At 47.7% G+C, this 21,980-nt stretch overlaps 1 protein-coding gene and 1 long non-coding RNA gene across 3 annotated transcripts in view; both read left to right on the top strand.

Moving 5' to 3' along the window:
* Window positions 1-21,980, top strand: part of LOC140422014 (uncharacterized) — a 332,008-nt gene that overhangs the window by 90,421 nt on the left and 219,607 nt on the right. The window lies entirely within an intron of this gene.
* On the top strand, window positions 8,448-12,629 carry LOC140420036 (uncharacterized). The gene is made up of 2 exons (XR_011946151.1): window positions 8,448-8,823; window positions 11,408-12,629. It is a non-coding gene; the product is annotated as an uncharacterized lncRNA (long non-coding RNA).

Here is a 21,980-nt window from a genome sequence, read left to right as displayed (position 1 = left end):
CATTTAGGAGGGAAATAGGTCTATAGGACCCGCATTGTAGCGGGTCCTTTTCCTTCTTTAAGAGAAGCGATATCGTTGCTTCAGACATAGTCGGGGGCAGTTGTCCCCTTTCCTTTGCCTCATTAAAGGTCCTCGTCAATACCGGGGCGAGCAAGTCCACATATTTTCTATAGAATTCGACTGGGAATCCATCCGGTCCCGGGGCCTTTCCCGCCCGCATGCTCCTAATTCCTTTCACCACTTCTTCTACCTCGATCTGTGCTCCCAGTCCCACCCTTTCCTGCTCTTCCACCTTGGGAAATTCCAGCCGATCCAAAAAGCCCATCATTCTCTCCCTCCCATCCGGGGGTTGAGCTTCATATAATTTTTTATAAAATGTCTTGAACACTCCATTCACTCTCTCCGCTCCCCGCTCCATCTCTCCTTCCTCATCCCTCACTCCCCCTATTTCCCTCGCTGCTCCCCTTTTCCTCAATTGGTGTGCCAGCAACCTGCTCGCCTTCTCCCCATATTCGTACTGTACACCCTGTGCCTTCCTCCATTGTGCCTCTGCAGTGCCCGTAGTCAGCAAGTCAAATTCTACATGTAGCCTTTGCCTTTCCCTGTACAGTCCCTCCTCCGGTGCTTCCGCATATTGTCTGTCCACCCTCAAAAGTTCTTGCAGCAACCGCTACCGTTCCTTACTCTCCTGCTTCCCTTTATGTACCCTTATTGATATCAGCTCCCCTCTAACCACCGCCTTCAGCGCCTCCCAGACCACTCCCACCTGGACCTCCCCATTATCATTGAGTTCCAAGTACTTTTCAATGCACCCCCTCACCCTTAGACACACCCCCTCATCTGCCATTAGTCCCATGTCCATTCTCCAGGGTGGGCGCCCTCCTGTTTCCTCCCCTATCTCCAAGTCTACCCAGTGTGGAGCGTGATCCGAAATGGCTATCGCCGTATACTCCGTTCCCCTCACCTTCGGGATCAACGCCCTTCCCAGCACAAAAAAGTCTATTCGCGAGTAGACTTTATGGACATAGGAGAAAAACGAAAACACCTTACTCCTAGGTCTGCTAAATCTCCACGGGTCTACACCTCCCATCTGCTCCATAAAATCTTTAAGTACCTTGGCTGCTGCCGGCCTCCTTCCAGTCCTGGACTTCGACCTATCCAGCCCTGGTTCCAACACCGTATTAAAATCTCCCCCCATTATCAGCTTTCCCATCTCTAGGTCCGGAATGCGTCCTAGCATCCGCCTCATAAAATTGGCATCATCCCAGTTCGGGGCATATACGTTTACCAAAACCACCGTCTCCCCCTGTAGTTTGCCACTCACCATCACGTATCTGCCCCCGTTATCCGCCACTATAGTCTTTGCCTCGAACATTGCCCGCTTCCCCACTAATATAGCCACCCCCCTGTTTTTCGCATCTAGCCCCGAATGGAACACCTGCCCCACCCAACCTTTGCGTAGCCTAACCTGGTCTATCAGTTTCAGGTGCGTTTCCTGTAACATAACCACATCTGCCTTAAGTTTCTTAAGGTGTGCGAGTACCCGTGCCCTCTTTATCGGCCCGTTCAGCCCTCTCGCGTTCCACGTGATCAGCCGGGTTGGGGGGCTTCCTACCCCCCCCCTTGTCGATTAGCCATCCCCTTTTTCCAGCTCCTCACCCGGTTCCCACACAGCTGTATCTCCCCCAGGCGGTGCCCCCCCGCCCATCCCCTTCCATACCAGCTCCCCCCTCTCCCCAGCAGCAGCAACCCAGTAATTCCCCCCTCCCACCCCCCCCCCCCGCTAGATCCCCCGCTAGCGTAATTACTCCCCCCATGTTGCTCCCAGAAGTCAGCAAACTCTGGCCGACCTCGGCTTCCCCCCGTGACCTCGGCTCGCACCGTGCGACGCCCCCTCCTTCCTGCTTCTCTATTCCCGCCATGATTATCATAGCGCGGGAACCAAGCCCGTGCTTCTACCTTGGCCCCGCCCCCAATGGCCAACGCCCCATCTCCTCCACCTCCCCTCCTCCCCCCATCACCACCTGTGGAAGAGAGAAAAGTTACCACATCGCAGGATTAGTACATAAAACTCCTCTTTCCCCCCTTTTTAACCCCCCTCTTCGCCCCCCACATTCGCCCCACCACTTTGTTCAAATGTTCTTTTTAATAACCCGCTCATTCCAGTTTTTCTTCCACAATAAAAGTCCACGCTTCATCCGCCGTCTCAAAGTAGTGGTGCCTGCCTCGATATGTGACCCACAGTCTTGCCGGTTGCAGCATTCCAAATTTTATCTTCTTTTTATGAAGCACCGCCTTGGCCCGATTAAAGCTCGCCCTCCTTCTCGCCACCTCCGCACTCCAGTCTTGATAAACGCGGATCACCGCGTTCTCCCATTTACTGCTCCGAGTTTTCTTTGCCCATCTAAGGACCATTTCTTTCTCCTTAAAACGGAGGAATCTCACCACTATGGCTCTGGGAATTTCTCCTGCTCTCGGTCCTCGCGCCATCACTCGGTCTGCTCCCTCCACCTCCAACGGACCCGCCGGGGCCTCCGCTCCCATTAACGAGTGCAGCATCGTGCTCACATATGCCCCGACGTCTGCTCCCTCCACACCTTCAGGAAGACCAAGAATCCTCAGGTTGTTCCTCCTTGCATTGTTCTCCAGTGCCTCCAACCTTTCCACACATCGTTTCTGATGTGCCTCATGCATCTCCGTCTTCACCACCAGGCCCTGTATGTCGTCCTCGTTCTCGGCTGCCTTTGCCTTCACGACCCGAAGCTCCCGCTCCTGGGTCTTCTGTTCCTCCTTTAGCCCTTCGATCGCCTGTAGTATCGGGGCCAACAGCTCTTTCTTCATTTCCTTTTTGAGCTCTTCCACACAGCATTTCAAGAACTCTTGTTGTTCAGGGCCCCATGTTAAACTGCCACCTTCCGACGCCATCTTGGTTTTTGCTTGCCTTCCTTGCCGCTGTTCTAAAGGATCCACTGCAATCCGGCCACTTTCTCCTCCTTTTTTCATCCGTATCCAGGGGGGATTCCCTTCTGGTTTACCGCACAGTGGTTTTAGCCGTCAAAATTGCCGTTGGGGCTCCTATCAAGAGCCCAAAAGTCCGTTTCACCGGGAGCTGCCGAAACGTGCGACTCAGCTGGTCATCGCCGCACCCGGAAGTCTCACAGAGGAAGATACAGAAATCGCCCCAAAACACGAGAACACCAAGGGGACTAGTGAGCACGAGGAACTGGGTGTGGTCAGTTAATCCTTGTTCCACTTGTCTCCTTCAATATTCTCTTGGCTGCCTGGGAGTGGCAGTGGTCACTTGATCGGCTACAGCAGGGCAGGAGTAACTCTGTTTATTGGGTCAGGCGGAGGGTCTGTTGGGTGGTGGAGTGAGTTTCCCTCCCTGTGTTGTCCCCTTTGGAGGCCCCTAGTCTGCTCCTCCTGTGGTCCTCCTCCACAGCCTGGTATGGCCACTGCTCGGGGCAAGACCATTAGAAACTACAGAGAGTCTTGAACACAGCCCAGTCCATCACGCGAACCCGCCTCCCATCCATTGACTCTGTCTACACCTCCCACTGCCTTGGGAAAGCGGGCAGCATAATCAAAGACCCCTCCCACCCGGGTTATTCTCTCATCCAACCTCTTCTATCGGGCAGTGAGATACAAAAGTCTGAGAACACGCACTAACAGATAAAAAAACAGCTTCTTCCCTGCTGTTACTAGACTCCTGAATAACTCTCTTATGGACTGAACTGATCTCTTCACACACCTTCTCCACTGAGTAGTACTGCGCTCCGTATGCGTCACCCGATGCCTGTGTCTATGTATTTACATTGTGTATTTATGTATGTCCTATGTTTTGTTTTTCATGGATGGAACGATTTGTATGGACTGTACGCAGAGCAATACTTGTCCCTGTATCTCGGTGCACGTAACAATAAAACCAATCAATCAAATCATCAATCAATCCTCTCGGGATAGGTTCCACTGGGGAGGTAGTAACCTGTGGGTTGGAGCGTTTGAGTGAGAGTCTGAGTGTTGTGGATCAATGATGTTTGAGCCCTCATTGGGTCTGAGGGTGAGGCTGAGGGGGGGGATAGGCACCCTGCTCCAAGTGGGATTATATAGTGACTTCCTGAATGCCCTCCTTGTTGAAGCAGGGTCTCCTGTGGGGAGACAGTGTTTTGACGCCAATGAGGCTACGCAGCTCTGCCCCGAGTATCCTTTTTGTGACGGTGCACGGTGCAATGTTCTTTGATTGGGCAGATGTTGAATCTTTATATTGTCGTGTGAATAAAGAACATTAGACTTTGTTTCATAAACATAGTTATTTATTACTAACACACTAACAAATTACTAAAATGTCTAAGATTAATACAGTTGGAAATAATGGTCTAACACTAACTTACACTAAGATACTACAGGGCTACTCTAATATGCGACTGCTGCAAACTCCTCACCACAGCTTCTCCTGGAACACATGGTGTGTCCGGGTCACGTGTCTACATACTCACACCACCTGGAGGTCGGATGCTGGAACTACAACAATTATACATGTATTATTATTTCCATACAGATGGTAATATAGATGACAATCGACTTATCACATATGGTGCTGGTTCTTGTCTGCCATCCTTTGGCTAATCCTGATGTTCCTCTCCTTTGGGGTTACTTTTCCTTGGGGAGGTAGTGTACTGATGTAGGCCCCGATTTGGTACATTGTATCTCGGTGGGGGTGGGGGGTGCCTTTGCCGTGTGCGGGGATGGAGGACGCATCCCTCCAGAGATGCCCAGTTGTTGGGTGTCTCGACAAATCTTCCTCTCCTTATGGGTGGAATCTCCTTGGTGGTGGACGGCATGAATCTTCTTGTGTGCGCTGCCCTCGGATGTGGTGAGAGAGGAGTGAGGTTGGGTGTCCTGGCACAGTGTGGCTATCCTTGCTTTCCTGACTTCTGTGTACAGGGCCGGGCCAGGTCTTGTACTGTCGTCGCTTTCCTGTTGCCCCCTTTTGCTTCAGAGGTTCCTTCTTGGCCGGGGTGTCCTGAGAGGCTGAGTGAGGTTTTAAATGTGCAGCTTTGTCCCTTTTTTGTCTTGTGGTGAGGAGCGTGCACCAGGGGACCGTGTGCTCAGGGCTGTATCTTGTTCCTTGTTATCCTGAGACCCTTTGCTTTTGGTAGTACTTTTTTAAATTCTCTTGGAAGCTGCATTGATTAGAATTTGAACCAATTGTGTGAATATTTGCTGGTCTTCTCTGTGTAATTGTGTTGAGTGATTGTTCTGTGCTGTGCTGGAGTTGGGGTTTTATTGCGTCCTTTTAGGACGAGTGTCCTTGTTGATTTTTTTTCTGAAATTTATGTGTGTTATTTTGGGGTTAAAGAATCGTTGCCTGGTTCCTGCTAAGGTATAGACAGGTCTTGTATCTGAGAAGGGGACATAAAGATGTTATTGATGTCTCTGGTATGACTGAAGCTGGGGGAGATGTGTTCTGACGCCCGCCCGAACCTGACGCCGTGATCTTATCCTGGATTCTGGTGGGCGGTGCGAGCACTCGCTACGTGGGAGGGTGTGCACCGTTTCACCATGTTTTCATGGCCTTTTTCTCCTCTCCCTTTTATCCATTGGTACACACGGATGCACCAAGTTTAATGATTACACTGATCCATCTGTATTGTCGTCCTCCTGTCCTCTCCTGTACTTCTGTATTGCTGAGACATTTCTGCTGTGCTGCACCAATCCTGAGCTTTTGTTGGATATTTGTTAAAATGGAAAAACTTCAATAATAATATAAATTAAAAAACCTGCAAATGGCTAAAACATTGGCTCTTGTTCCTCCCAGACTGATTCACTCTCTGTGTCTTCCCCATCATGGAAGTCTCACTGCTGGAAAGACAGATCTCCCGTAACAGTAAACCTCCCTCTGAAGGAACATTCCATTAGACTTTGGATTCTGGACACATGGAAAACAATAACTTGTATTTTATTGTGGTCATTCCCGGAACCCTCTTCCTTTTTCCTCATTCCCCGTTTATTGTACGAGTGCAAAAGTGGATGGATGAAACCAACCTCTTTATTTCATCTTACCTTGCGTTTGCTGTGCAAGGTATTCACAGAGAATTGAAACATTCTCCATGGGAAAAATGGGCGAGGCCCCAGCACCGATCCTCGGACCGGAGAGGGACTCGCAGCCGCGCCACGTAAAACGCACGGCCTCCACAAAATAAACAGCCAGAGAATGGCCGGGTCCGTGGCCGCACATGCGCATGGCGACGACCTGCAGCAGTCGCGCTGTACAACATGTCGGCCGCGCGCGGACCTAACCTGACGGGGCCCCTCTGGACCTCCCCTTGCCACCCTGGGCCACCAGTCCCCCCAGCTCTCACCGAAGCCCCCACTGGCCAGCAGCAAGGCTCCCCCCCCCCCCCCCCCCCCACCCCCCGCGCCGACTGTGGAGCCGCTGGACACAGTCCGCAGCCGCCACACAGGTTGCCACACGGCTGGGCCCACACGTCAACTGCGCGGTCGGGAATTTGGCCCGTCGGGAGCGGAGCATCGGGGGAGGGCCTTCAGTTAATGTCCTGAGGCCGTCCCAATGGCATGTGGCTTACTCCTCGATGACGCCGTTTTGGAAGGTGCGGAGCGTCCAAAAACAGGCGCCACCCCCGATTCAGCCTGAGAAAGGAATTCTCTGCCTGATCGCTGATTACAAAATCGCCGTCGGCAAGCGGAGAATCCCGCCCCGTGTCCCTTTAATCAGTGAGAGATCCTGGGCCAAATTTTCCAATTCCGAGGCTAAGTGCGGAGGATCTGTGGCGTTTTACATGGAAAAAATCGGCGCAGCCCCCTCCCCGATGCTGCGACCGGTGAGGGGTTGGCAGCCACACCACGAAACGCTCTCTGCCTCCACAAAATAAATGGCCGGGTCTGTGGCCCCCCTGGCCACACCCTCGCCAGAACAGAGATCCTGTCCCTTTAATCAGAGAGAGACCCTGTCCCTGGAACAGAAGAGACCCTGTCCCTTTAATCAGAGAGACCCTGTCCCTGGGACAGAACAGAGATCCTGTCCCTTTAATCAGAAAGTGACCCTGTCCCTTTAATCAGAAAGTGACCCTGTTCCTGGAACAGAACAGCGGCGATGGGACAGTTGATAAGGGTGAGAGGGGCGGTGTATGAGTATGGGGAGAATGTGAGCAGGATGCTACTGCACCAGTTGAGGAAACAGGAGGCTGCGAGGGAGATCGGGAAAGTGAAGGACACGGGAGGGAATATGGTCTTGGACCCGGCGGGGGTGAATGGGGTGTTTAGGCACTTTTATAGCAAGCTGTATGAGTCGGAACCCCCAGCCGGGGCAGAGGCGATGAGGCGGTTTATAGAGGGGTTGGCGTTCCCAAAGGTGGATGAGGAACTGGTGGAGGCCCTGGGGACCCAATTGTGCTGGTAAAAGCGGTGGAGGGGCTGGAGGCAATGCAATTGGGCAAGGGTCCAGACGGGTACCCAGTGGAATTTTCTAAGAAATTCTCGGGGGGGTATTGGGGCCGCTGCTGGTAAGGGATTTTAACGAGGCAAGGGAGCTGGGAGTGCACCCCCGACATTGTCGCAGGCTTCGTTCTCCCTCATTTTGAAGTGGGAAAAGTACCCGGAACAATGTGGGTCATAGAGACCGATCTCCCTGCTAAATGTTGGCTCAGATCTTGGCCTCGAGAATAGAGGATTGTGTACCAGGGGTGATAGGGGAGGATGAGACGGGGTTTGTGAAGGGAAGGCATTTGGCGGTCAACATCAGGAGGCTACTCAATGTGATCATGATACCTCCAAAGGGACGAGAGGTCGAGGTGGTGGTCGCATTGGATGCAGAGAAGGCCTTTGATCGAGTGCAGTGGGACTATTTGTGGGAGGTCCTGGGGCGGTTTGGATTTGGGCAGGTTTTGTGGACTGGGTCTCGTTGTTATACCAGGCACTGGTGGCATTTATACGGACGAACCGGGTGAGTTCAGATTATTTCAGGCTGCAGTGGGGGACGAGGCAAGGGTGCCCTCTCCCCGCTGCTGTTTGCCCTGGCAAAAGAACCATTGGCGATGGACTGAGAGCATCAGGGGATAGTGGTATTGTGGATATTATGAAAGAGACCATTCTTTTAGCCAGACAAATAAATGTGTCAAACTGAGGGAGCAAAGGGTGTCAATGTGTTAGAGAGAGAGATCTGAGCCAACCTTTCCAGAGTCTACACCCTCCCTGGATTCACTTCCTTTCCCTTCAGATGCTGCAAATCACCAATTGAAGGTGAGAATGAGAAAAGAAATGGAAAGGGGGAAAAAAGAAAGTGCTTTACTCAGATGTTGGAGACAGGAGGAAGTTTGAATCTGTGTGAAGCTCAATCGTCATTCACACAAACCACGCGTTGATTGGCTAGAGGACAAGAGTCCTTCTTGTCCTAACTCTTCCCATTGGTCAATACCTCAGCAGGAAGGTCAGGGAGTGGGTTTTCCGTTGCACATGCGCAGCCTCTCCTCTCTCTTGGACATGCGCAGCCCCGTGCGGGGGGAGGGGAAATCACCCAGAGGCTTCTCGCTCTGGCCGGAGCTGTCAGCCGGTTGCCTGGAGACCTTGTCTCGCGGAGGGGGAACAATGAGTGGGGCGGAGCTGCTGCGCACTGGAACCCTGGGACGTCATCGCGGATTCCGATGCGTGCACCGGAAGGTTGTTGAACAATGGTAAGAGTTGGTGAACCGGAAGGACTCTCTTACACCATCCAATCAGCTCCCCCGTTGTCTGAATGCGGAAGCTGGACAATGAGGAAACCTGGGGCTTCACACAGACTGAAAATCCCTCCTGTCTCCAACATCTGTGAGGAAAACACTTTCTTTTCTCCCCCTTTCCATTTCTTTTCTCATTCTGACCTTCAATTGGTCACTTGCAGCAAATGAAGGGAAAGGAAGTGAATCCAGGGCGGGTGCAGACTCTGGAAAGGCCCAGGCCTCTGTCGTAAAGACATTGACATCCTTTGCTCCTTCAGCTTGACACATTTATTTGTTCACATTCAAAGGGCTGTTTTTTCCAGGAGATGGCTGACATTTAAGAAGACAGTAAATTAATGTTGGATAGAGACACGTCTCGTGTTGTTATATGGTACAGATTAGATATAGTGTTTATGGTTCTGTAGTACATTAAAGTACATTTATTATTATTTCTAGCCTTGTAATATTGTACTGTAGCTATGTTATATCTTTCCAGTCATCTCTTCACTCAGAGGGCTATTAGTCTCTGGATTTCTCTTCCACAGGGACCAGTGGGGTGTGGGGGTCATTGAATAAATTCACGGATGAGGTGGACAGATTTTTAATAAATTGTTATTTTTTAAATCATTTCTAAACAATGAGTGCAACAGAGTAACAGAAAAAATGGTGGGAAATGAGCACAGAGCGGAACAAGAGATATTGCCAACATAAATACAAGCAACACATTGCAGAATTAATTTGGAACAGGATATTTGAGGGACCAGAGCCTTGAGATGAAATGCCAGATCAACTGAACAACTAGTTAACAGGTTAAAATAGTGAGTGGGGAAAGGGTAAGATTATCTAAAAACAGAGGATAACAATTCAATTTGTAAAATATGACAAACAGACTAACAGCATATACAAATGAAAATGAATAACACAACATAGATGACATAGAACTCCAAGAATGCAGAAGGCCATTCACCCCTCAAGTCTGCAGTCAGCCTCACAAAGAACAGTTCATTGAAGCCCACTCCGCATCCTATTCTTTTAACCCGGTGCATTGATCATGGTCAAGCCACCTAACCTGAACACCTTGGACACTAAGGCGCAATTTAGTGTGACCAATCCACTTTAGCACAGTGGAACCACCCTTCGGCAATGGCACTACTCAGTTCTGCTATGATTAACGCTCCGATAATAAAAGAAAGACAACGGATAATAAGCACACGGCACATCTACCATGACTGAGATAAGATAATACGAGTCCATGGAACACTCGAGGAGAAGAAGAAGGCATTTAATCGGTGCTCACAGAATAACAACTCCATTCAACAGGATAAAAGATAAAAATTTCAGGCAACAACACCAGCACCATGATAGGGAAAGAGTTCGGATTAGAGCCTGAGTTAGTCTGAACTGCAAATCATCACTCCAATCCTTGCCCTTCAAGGGTTTCGCACATAGAACATACAGTGCAGAAGGAGGCCATTCAGCCCATTGAGTCTGCACCGATCCACTTAAGCCCTCACTTCCATCCTATCCCTGTAACCCAATAACCCCTCCTAACCTTTTTGGTCACTAAGGGCAATTTATCATGGCCAATCCACCTCACCTGCACGTCTTTGGACTGTGGGAGGAAACCGAAGCACCCAGAGGAAACCCACGCAGACACTGGGAGAACGTATAGACTCCACACAGGCAGTGACCCAGCGGGGAATCAAACCTGGGATCCCTGCGCTGTGAAGCCACAGTGCTATCCACTTATGCTACCATGCTGCTCATCCGATTTAGCAAAGACCAAGGCAGTAGTCGGATTATTGAAAGACTTGACGGAATTGTCGGATACAATTTTCAGGGTCACAGGATAAAGCAACATAATTCACTGTAAGGTGAGGTGGGAGCCAGGTCTCACCTCACCTTATCTGTCTCCAGGACCTTCTGGTGATCTTTCAAGTTGTGGAAGTGAATGATTACAGGCCTGGGATGAAAACTATCCCTTGACCTCAAAGACAGGATCCGATGCCCTTTCTAATTTGAAACGCCCAGGCTTCACATCCAGCTTGAGAAAACGTGGCAGCCGGTCCTCGAAGAACCTAACCGGAGCCTTACCCTCCACACCTTCTGGCAGGCCGACGACTCGGATGTTCTTTCTCTGACCCTCGGTTCTCCAAGTCCGCCAGAAGTCCACCACAGCACTCAGCCGGTTTTCCAAGGATTAAATTCTTGCCTCTGCCGAGGAAGCATCTTGCTCAACGTTCAGGATTCTCTCCTCTGAAACATTGGGCCTCTTCATGGTGTTTTACACCTCGACCTCATGAGCTCACAGATATTGAGTCAGCACACTCAGCCTCTGGTCAATAACACGGAGAATGTCACTGACATCGAGCGGCCAATGATCCCACAGAATAGACGAGCAGGCTCGATGGGCCGGGTGGCCAACTGCAACTCGTATTTGTTGTCATCTCTGTGCCTCGGACAGGAAGCAGCGACCATGGATCTGTCAATCGGCCTGAATCAGCACCTTCAGGCGAATTGGGAGGGTGAATATTAGATACAGCAAAGTAAGAATGGAGGGAGAGTGTGTGGGATGGAGATTTACAGCTTTTGGGGAATGAGAGAGGAAAGAATGTTCTCTAGCAACTAGAATTGTCTGTTCTGAATTTCTAACCGGTACTGACAGTGATGTCTTTTGTAAATTGTTTTTACAGGATATTAGACGAAGAGGAGGAATTACAGACAGAAATCTCAAACTTCACGTCTCAATCTGACTGAGTGTCTCAATTCCTTGGAACTGAATGTCATCGGCCTTTGAATCTAGCAGGAGAAATGTTTGTCTTTTCTGTCGGCATCAAAACATTTTAAACATCAGTGTAACTGGAAAAGCACCGAGACACACACACCCGAGTGAGAGTGTTCCAGAGCACTGACTGTGGAAAGAGCTTGAACCAGTTACAAAGCCTGAAAAAAACTTCACACCATTCACAGTGGGGAGAGACTGTACACATGCCCTGTGTGTGGACGAGGCTTCAGCTGATCGACAAACCTGGAGAAACATGAGGACACCCGCACCCTGGAGAAACCGTGGAAATGTGGGGACTGTGGGAAGGGACTCAGGGCCCCATCTCACCTGGAAATTCATCGACGCATTCACACTGGGGAGAGGCCATTCACTTGCTCTGTGTGTGGGAAGGGATTCACTCAATTATCCGACCTGCGGACACACCAGCGAGTTCACACTGGGGAGAGGCCGTTCACCTGCTCTCAGTGTGAGAAGGGATTCACTACTTCATTGAGCCTGTGGATACATCAGCGAGTTCACACAGGGGAGAGGCCGTTCATCTGCTCTCAGTGTGAGAAGGGATTCACTACTTCATCGAGCCTGCGGATACATCAGCGAGTTCACACTGGGGAGAGACCATTCAGCTGCTCTCTGTGTGAGAAGGGATTCGCTCAGTTATCCAGCCTGCAGACACACCAGCGAGTTCACACTGGGGAGAAGCCATTCATCTGCTCTCAGTGTGAGAAGGGATTCACTACTTCATCGAGCCTGTGGATACATCAGCGAGTTCACACTGGGGAGAGGCCGTTCACCTGCTCTCTGTGTGAGAAGGGATTCGCTCAGTTATCCAGCCTGCGGATACACCAGCGAGTTCACACTGGGGAGAAGGTGTTAACCTGTTCTTAGTGAGAGAAGAAATTCAGATATCCAACACCCTGCGGGAACACGAGTGAGTTCACACCTGGAAGAAGCCATTCACCTGCTCCGAGCAGGGGAGACATTCAATGATCCATCCCAACTACGGAGACACTAGCGAGTTAATTCTGGGGAGAGACCATTCATCTGCTCTCAATGTGGGGAGGGGTTTGTGATTCATCACACCTGTTGTGACTCCAACAGGTTCAGAATAAATTACAGATGTTGGCTCCGTTGTTATTGTTTCTGCTCTCACTGACATCCAGGACTGCATTTTGTTCTTACTGACATCTGGTGAATGGTGATGATTGGAGGGTTTCTTTCTGCTGGACTGGCCGGTCTAACACCTCTGCCTCCGGTGGGCTGACCATTTTTGAGCATCGTTGCGATTACCTGGTTCCAAGTTTGACGAGGAGCACAGAATGAAAAGGTGTTTGCACGTTGGAAGATATTTAGTTCCCAAAGCAGCCATGTTGCCATGAAGATGGGCTATGGTGGTTACAGGGTTCTTTTGTCTAATTTATCTGGGTGTTTCTCGCAGAAGGAAACTGTCATGGTCTGAGGGACAAGTTGTCTGGTAGATTGGGAAATTACAATAAACATATCACTGAAAGTGGCAACGCAGGTGGATAAGAAGCTAAGAAGGCAGACGGCATGCTTGTCTTCATTGGTCGGGGCATTGAGTGTAAAAATTGGCAAGTCATGCTGCAGCTGTACAGAATCTTAGTTAGGCCACACGTGGAATATTGCCTCCAATTCTGGTCACCACATGACCAAAAGGATGTGGAGGCTTTGGAGAGAGTACAGAGGAGGTTTACCAGGATGTTGCCTGGCCTGGAGGGTATTAGCTATGAGGAGAGGTTCGATAAATTCGGATTGTTTTCTCTCAAGCGACAGAGGTTGAGGGATGACCTGATAAAAGTTCACAAAATTATGACTGGCATGGACAGAGTGGATAGTCCGAAGCTTTTTCCCAGGTTGGAAAAGTCAATTACCAGGTGACATATGTTTCAGGTGCGAGGGGTAAAGTTTAGAGGAGATGTGCGAGGGAAGCTTTTTACACAGAGGGTGGTGAGTGCCTGGAACTCGCTGCCGGAGGAGGTGGTGGAAGCAGGTATGATAGTGACGTTTAAGAGGCATCTTGACGAATACATGAATAGGATGGGAATAGATGGATACAGACACTGGAAGCACAAAACGTTTTAGTTTAGTCAGACATCATGATCCGAGCAGGCTTAGTGGGCCGAAGGGCCTGTTCCTGTGCTGTACTGTCCTTTGTTCTTTGTATGACAATAGACAATAGACAGGCAACCACTCCCATTTTATTTACATAAAATATAGATTCCTTTAAGAAGCAAAAATTAAACAGCAAAATGAAGCTATCGTGGCTAACAAGAAAAGTTAAAGATTCTATTAGATCAATGGAGGAGACTCATAAAGTGGCCCAAATAATAGTGAGCCTGAGGATTGGGAACTTGTTTTCGAATTCAGCAAAGGAGGACCAAGAAACTGATAAAGAGAAAATAGAATATAAGAGCAAACTGGGGATAAACATAAAAACTGACTGGAAAAGCTCCTATAGGAATGTGAAAAGGAAAAGATTAGCAAAGACCAATGTGGGTCCATTCCAGACAGAGACAGGAGAGTTTATAATGGGGAATAAGGAAATGGCAGAGAAACTAAACAATGTGTGTTGTCTTCATGGAGGAAGATACAGAAATTGTCCTAAAAACACCAGAGAACCAGTGAGCACGAGGAACTGAAAGATATTAGTATTAGTGAAAAAGTAATACTGGAGAAATTTGTTGTAAGTTAATAAATCCCCAAAAGCTGATGCTCTACATCCCAGAGTGTTGAAAGAGGCGGCTGGAGAGATAGTGGATACATTGGTGATCATCTTTCAAAATTCTATAGATTCTGGAATGGTCCATGCAGATTGGAAGGTGGTAAATGTCACCTCACTATTAAAGGAGGGAGAGAGAAAACGGGGAACCACAGACCCATTAGCCTGACATCAGTAGGAGGGAAAATGCTACAATCTACTACAAAGGATGTGATAACACACAAATTAGGAACAGGAGTAGGTCACTTGGCCCCTCGAGCCTGCTCCACCATTCAATAAGTTCCCGGCTGATCTGATTGACACCTCAACTCCAAAGAGGCCCCTTAGAAAATAAATCTTGGGAGAGCGTAATAATATTCTTTATTATAATCATCTTTATTATTGTCACAAGTAGACTTACATTAACACTGCAATGAAGTTACTGTGAAAATCCCCTAGTCGCCACACTCCGGCACCTGTTCGGGTACACAGAGGGAGAATTCAGAATGTCCAATTCACCTAACAAGCATGTCTTTTGGGACTTGTGGGAGGAAACCGGAGCACCCGGAGGAAACCCACGCAATTTGGGGGGAACGTGCAAACTCCTCACAGACAGTGACCCAAGCCGGGAATTGAACCCAGGTCCCTGGAGCTGTGAAGCAACAGTGCTAACCACCATGTGCCTCCATGCCACTATGTCAGTTATGGGGGACAAGGAAATGGCAGAGGAGTTAAACAGATATTTTGCATCAGTCTTTACGGTGGAAGATACTTCGAATATCCCATTAATACTAAAGAATATGGAGGAAGCAATTAAATACCATCACTGGAGAAGTTGTATTGGACAAACTAATGGGGATAAGATAAGTCCCCTGGATGGCTGCATCCGAAGATCCTAAAAGAAATGGCTACAGAGATAGTGGATGCATTGATTGTAATTTTCAAAAAATCCTTGGATTCTGGAGAAGTACCAGAGGATTGGAAAACTGCCAATGTGACAACCCCCCGATTCAGAATGGGAGGGAGGAAAAAAACGAGACACTAGGACGATCAGCCAAACATTTTTTATTGAAAAAAATGTTGGAATCAATTATTAGGAAGTAATAGCAGCACATTGAGAAAATCATAATCTAATCAAGCAGAGTCAGCATGGCTTTGTGAAAGGGAAACCGTGTCTGACTAATTTATCAGAGTGTTTCGAGGAAGTCTCAACTAGAGTGGATAGAGGGGGACCAGTAGATGTGTTGTATTTAACCTTCCAGAAGGCCTTTGACAAGGTACCTCACAAAACGTTAAGTCATGAGATAAGAACCCATGTTGTTGGCCTGGATAGAGAATTGGCTAATGAGCAGAAAACAGCGAGTGGGGATAAGGGGTTCTTTTTCAGGTTGGTGACCTGTAACCAGTGGGGTTCTACAGGGATCAGTGCTGGGACCGTAACTGTGTACAATTTATATTAATGACTTGGAGGAAGGAAGTGAACGTACTGTGCCCACATTTGGAGCCAACACAAAAATAGGTGGAAAGGCAAGTTGCGAGGGGGATACAAACAGTTTGCAAAGAGATATTGAGAGGTTAAGCAAGTGGACAAAATGTTGCCACATGGAGCATAACGTGGAAAAATGTGAAGTTCATTTCAGAAGGGAGAACAAAAGAACAGTATTATTTAACTGGAGAAAAACTGCAGAAAGCTGCAACACAAAGGGACTTGGGGGAACTTGTGCACGAAACACAGAAAGCTAGCAGACAGGTGCAGCAGGTAATCAGGAAGGCTAATGGAATGTTGGCCCTGATTCCAAGGGGGTTGGAGTATAAGAGTCGGGAAGTCTTGCTGCAGCTGGACAAGGTGCTGGTGAGACCACATCTGGAGATCTGAGAGCAGTTTTGGTCCCCTTATTTAAGGAAATATATTATTTTATTGGAGGATGTTTGGAGAAGTTTCACTAGGATGATCCCAGGTATGGAGGGATGCTGAGTGGATGTTTCCCCTCTTGGGAGAGTCTAGGACCAGAAGAAATCGCTCAGAACAAAGAAGAGCCAATTTAAGACTGAAATGAGGAAGAATTTCTTCTGAGAGTCTTTGGAACTGAGAGTTGTGAGGGCAGAGTCCTTGTGTATATTTAAGGCTGAGATTGATTCTTTTTGTTCAAAAAAAAATTCTTTACTTCTAATATAAATTTAGAGTGGCCAATTATTTTTTTCCAAATAAGGGGCGATTTAGCATGGCCAATCCACCTACCCTGCACATCTTTGGGTTGTGGGGGCAAAACCCATGCAAACACGGGGAGAATGGGCAAACTCCACACGGACAGTGACCCAGAGCCAGGATCGAACTTGGGATCTCGGTGCCGTGAGGCAGCAGTGCTAACCACTGTGCCATTGTGTTGCCCAGCTGAGATAGATTCTTGATCAGTCAGGGAACCGAGGATTACGGGGAAAGGGCAGGAAAGTGAACGTGAGGAATGTTGGTTTCAGATATGATTCTATTGAAAGGTGGAGCAGGCTGGAAGGGCCGAATGGCCTACTCCTATTCCTTATGGTCTTAGTGTGGTCTTATTCCCACCTACCCCTGATAAACTTTCACCCCCTTGCTTTTCAAGAATCTATCCAGCTCTGCCTTAAAAATATTCAAAGACTCTGCTTCCACTGCCCTTTGAGGAAGAGAGTTCCAAAGACTCCCAACCCTCTGAGAGAAAAATGAGCCTTAAATGGGCAAGTTATTACTTTTGACGTGACTCCAATTTCTAGATTCTCCCACAAGAGGAAACACCCTTTCCGCATCCACCCTGTCAAGGCCCCTCAGGATCTTATACGGTTCAATCAAGTCACCTAAACTCCATCGGATACAAGCCCAGCCTGTCCAATCATTCCTCATAAGACCAGCCTCCAATTCCAGGTATGAGACCAGTAAACCTTCTCTGAACTGCTTCCAACACATTTACATCATTCTTTAAATGAGAGCAATACTGTACACAGTGCTCCAGATGTGGTCTCACCAATGTCCTGTATAACTGAAGCATAACCTCCCTACTTTTGTATTCAATTCCCCTCACAATAAACAATAACATTCTATTAGCTTTCCTAATTACTTGCTGTACCTGTATACTCGCCTTCTGTGATTCATGCTCTTGGACACCCAGATCCCTCTGAGTCTCAGAGCTCTGCAATCTCTCACCATTTAGATAATAAGCTTTTTTATTCTTCTGGCCAACATGGACAATCACACATTTTCCCACGTTCCCCATTTGGCAGATCTTATTACACTCATTTAACATATGCCTTTTTAACCTCCTTATGTCCTCTTCACAATTTACTTTCCTACCTATCTTTGTATCATTGGAACAGAGGAGCAGGAGTTGGCCATTCAGCCCGTCGAGCCTGCTCCACCATTCAATACAATCATGGCTGATCATCCACTTCAATGCCTTTTCCCCACACTATCCCCATATCCCTTTGTGTTATTGGGATTTAGAAATCTGTCAGTCTCTGCTTTAAACACTCTCAATGACTGAGCTCCCACAGCCCTCTGGGGTAGAGAATTCCAAAGATTCACAACTTGTAGATCTCTGTAGTTCAAGCCATTGCCCCGTTCTATCCCCATATTCCTGTCAGTTTATTTCCCTCAAAAGCCCATCGAATTTCCCTTTGGAAACATTCCAACATCTCTGCTTCTACCCCCCTCGTAGGAAGTGGCTTCCAGGTATTTCCCACTTTCTCCAAATGCAAACGAGTCTCCGAGAAAACAGAAAGAGGCCATTCTGTCCATCGTTCCCATGCTAGCTCATTGAGTGAGGTAGCTAATTAGTCCCATCGCTCTGCAAGTTTCTTTTTCTACAGAATCTGTCCAGTTCCCTTTTGAAAGTTACAGTTGAATTTACGTCCTGCACCATTGTCAGGCAGTGAATCCCAACAACTCGTTCTGTTTTAAATCTCATAATTTACGATACAGTGTGTTTGGATTTTCACAGGGGATTTGAAATGGAGAGAAAGACATGGTTGTTGTACAAAATCAAGACTCAGTCTTAGAGTGATCTTCATAAATGGGCAGAGTGTGAAATACCCAGGTTTGCGGTGCCAAGGTGCCAGTCTGGCAGTGCCACGGTGCACACGTTCCAGGGGCTGGGCCGGGGGACCACCCTCCCCTATCCCTGACCACTCGGGGGGTCTCCAATGACGCGGGACTGTTCAGGTACTGTGATGCCTGGCCCATGCCTGTGTGGGTCAATACTTGGCGTCCATGTGACCGACTGGGGAGTCGCTTAAATCAAGTGCAGCCTTTAGATAGGGGGTCCTTCCCGTTAACGGGATGGAGATTGGCCTTAATCTGGCCAATGGGAATAGGCCGGTTAGATCGGAAACCGATTGCCGCTTGGTGCCCAGTTTCGGACTCTTCTGCGATCTAACTGGTGCACTTGGATTCGCGCCTTGCCCATCGTGGCCATTAGATCGTGCCCTGATTCTCATTTGTTGTAAAAATGTCAAAGGTTAAATGCTGTGTAAATGTACAAAGAAAGTGCAATGAGGATAAATGTACTGACAAGAGAGACCTTCAAGCTCTGATTAGCCTCAACATTTGAAACTGTCTGAATAAGGGATTGTATAGAATCAGATAAAGGGATAGTATGAAGCAGTTCTATTGTATTCCTGTCTAAGATAATGAGAGAAGGTGGTGTCAGTAATTGGGATCCAATTAAATGAATCCAGTGACCAAGTTGATCAATTATCATGTTACAACAGACCCAACTCTGACGTGAGGTAATGGTCACTTTAGGGATAAAAGTAGAGGTTCTGAAGGTCTTTCTTGCTGGCCAAGTACTGAAGACTCCCGAGGGCGAGTTCCAAGGAAATAACTGTCAATGTAGGAGCCAGACTCCGGAGGCTGAATTCTACAAGAATTACTGTCAAAGAAGGAGCCAGAGAGGGTTACTCTTCTACAGACTGATCACCCACATGAAGTTGTAAAAGTCAATGTCTGAAAGTTGTTCAGTAAACATTTTCATCTAATAAAGTTATTTTTTAATTTGCTACCGAGAGAATTCTGATTTTGTCTTAATTGGTTAAAGTATTGTCTGAACCAAAGTGACTTTATTAAATGGTAAGTTGGGGGTGGCTGAAATCAATTAAGTTCCAGATAACAACATCAGATAACAGAAACCTTCAATTTAAAAACTTGCATTTGTAAAGCACCTTTCACAACCACAGGACGTCCCAAAGTGCTTACAGCCAATGAAATACTTTTGAAGTGTAGTCATTGTTGTAATGTAGGAAATACTGCAGCCAATTTACACACAGCAAGATCCCACACACAGCAATGTCATAATGAGCAGATGATCTGGTTTTAGTGATGTTGATTGAGGGATAAATATTGACCGGGACATTGGGGTAACTTCCCTGCTCTTCTTCAAAATAGTGGCTGTGGGCACTTTTACACCCACCTGAGATGGGCAGACAGGGCCTCAGTTTAACATCTTATTTGAAAGAATGCTGTTCTGACAGTGCAGCACTCCCTCCGTGCTGGAATGATGAATGTTGGAACTGTTTTTTGTCCACAGGTCCCTGACTGGGACCTTCTGACTCAGAGGTGAGAGAGCTGCCCACTGAGCCATGGCTCACGCTTTCGACAATACAAAGTTAGAAAGGGAAAGTTACCCTTTAAAATCCCCACCCTTTGCCTCCAGTGCCTAAATCTAATAAAAATCCCAGTATAAATAACATGTTTGACTGACAAATGTTGACGTGTTGATTTCGAGACACAAGTTTTAACTTCCCATTTGAGCCTCGGGCACTTTTCTGTGTCTATTGCTCTTGTAATGACAGGCAGGAGACGGAGCTGTGGGCTGAATTGGATTGGATTGGATTTGTTTATTGTCACGTGTACCGAGGTACAGTGAAAAGTATTTTTTTGCGAGCAGCTCAACAGATCATTAAGTACATGGGAAGAAAAGAAAATACATAATAGGGCAACACAAGATATACAATGTAACTACATAAGCACCGGCATCGGATGAAGCATACAGGGTATTGTGTTACTGAGGTCAGTCCAGAAGAGGGACATTTCGGAGTCTGGTAACAGCGGGGAAGAAGCTGTTTTTGAGTCTTTGTGCGTGTTCTCAGACTTCTGTATCTCCTGCCCGGTTTAGCTGAGAATAATGGGGCCTGTGCCCCTGTTGGGAAACTGCCATGGGCGTTGCACTAATAGAGACAGGAAAGTGCTGGAGGACTGACTGGCATATGGGCCTCCAACTGATTGTTATATCGGTCACTCAGAGCTAAAGAGAAACCCGTCTCTTTAAATACATATATAGGGAAGAGGCTGCAATGAAATCTGTCCCTTTTAACCTGCACAAAAACAGGAGGCTCAGATTCACAGGCTGCAGGAGGAGTCCATTCAGCCCATTGTGCCTCTGCTATCTCTTTGAAAGGACTCTGCCATTCATCCAACTGCTCTGCCCTTTCCCCACAGCCCTGCAAATTCTTCCCATTCAAGTATTTACTCTTTGGTAATATACAATTGAATCTGCTTTCAGGCAGATCAGAACAACTCGCTGTGTCAAAAAATAAAGTAAAATCTCATCTCCCCCTCTGGCTCCTTTGCCAATTACCTCAGAGGGTCTCACTTTCTGTTAAAGAGCCTGTCAACCCCTCACCCACTTTCCTGAAAGTGCATCAATCTAATCATGAAAAGTCCAGAAAAATCAAATATTTTTCCTGATACAAGTTTATTAATGAAACCGAACATGGTTTTAAAAAAAAAGAAGCAGAAAATGACTTGAGAATCAAAGACAATCAGAGTAAAAGGATGTTCACAATGTTCTGGACCCAACTAGTTTCTCTTTGGCTCCTCTGTACCCTGTTCCTGTGACTCCCCACTTTGGGCACCGGGGCACATTCAGCCTGTTTGAGGATCGATGAGTATGAAAGCTCTACGTGTTTAGGTTTGGTGATGTCAATGCATTGTAGTCACTAAAAAGAAAAGTGATTCCATGGAGAATAGTTGGAGTCAGCCATCAGTATCAGTTAGACATCACCTCATTAACAGGTTTGTGTGATTAATTAGTTGTACTGTACGTAAGCTCGGTGACAAAATGTCTTCAGTGGCATGTCTCTTTTCGTGTCAGATACTGTACTGTAGCTTTAAGAATAAACAAAACTGGTGTAAAGGTCAGGAAGGGGTCAGAGTACCAGCTGTTCCAGGACACTCTGTTTGATACAAGTTTTAGTTCATCGTTCGAAGACGCTTCAAGCTGATTGGCTCAATTTGTTGTGGGGAAGCTGGTAACACTTTTCCCATTAAGAAGTCTTACAACACCAGGTTAAAGTCCAACAGGTTTATTTTGATGTCACTAGCTTTCGGAGTGCTGCTCCTTCCTCAGGTGAATGAAGAGGTATGTTCCAGAAACTTATATAGAGACAGATTCAAAGATGCCACCCTTCAGAACAGTGACCACGACACCACACAACCCTGCCACGGCAATCTCTGCAAGACGTGCCAGATCATCGACATGGATACCACCATTACACGTGAGAACACCACCCACCAGGTACGCGGTACATACTCGTGCAACTCGGCCAACATTGTCTACCTCATACGCTGCAGGAAAGGATGTCCCGAAGCGTGGTACATTGGCGAGACCATGCAGTTGCTGCGACAATGAATGAACGGACATCGCGCGACAATCACCAGGCAGGAATGTTCCCTCCCAGTAGGGGAACACTTCAGCAGTCAAGGGCATTCAGCCTCTGATCTCCGGGTAAGCATTCTCCA

The sequence above is a fragment of the Scyliorhinus torazame genome, chromosome 5 (genome assembly GCF_047496885.1).
Source record: "Scyliorhinus torazame isolate Kashiwa2021f chromosome 5, sScyTor2.1, whole genome shotgun sequence".
NCBI classification, from domain to species: domain Eukaryota; kingdom Metazoa; phylum Chordata; class Chondrichthyes; order Carcharhiniformes; family Scyliorhinidae; genus Scyliorhinus; species Scyliorhinus torazame.
The sequence above is the reverse complement of the archived record's forward strand: the minus strand, read 5'-3'. Positions and strand labels throughout refer to the sequence as shown.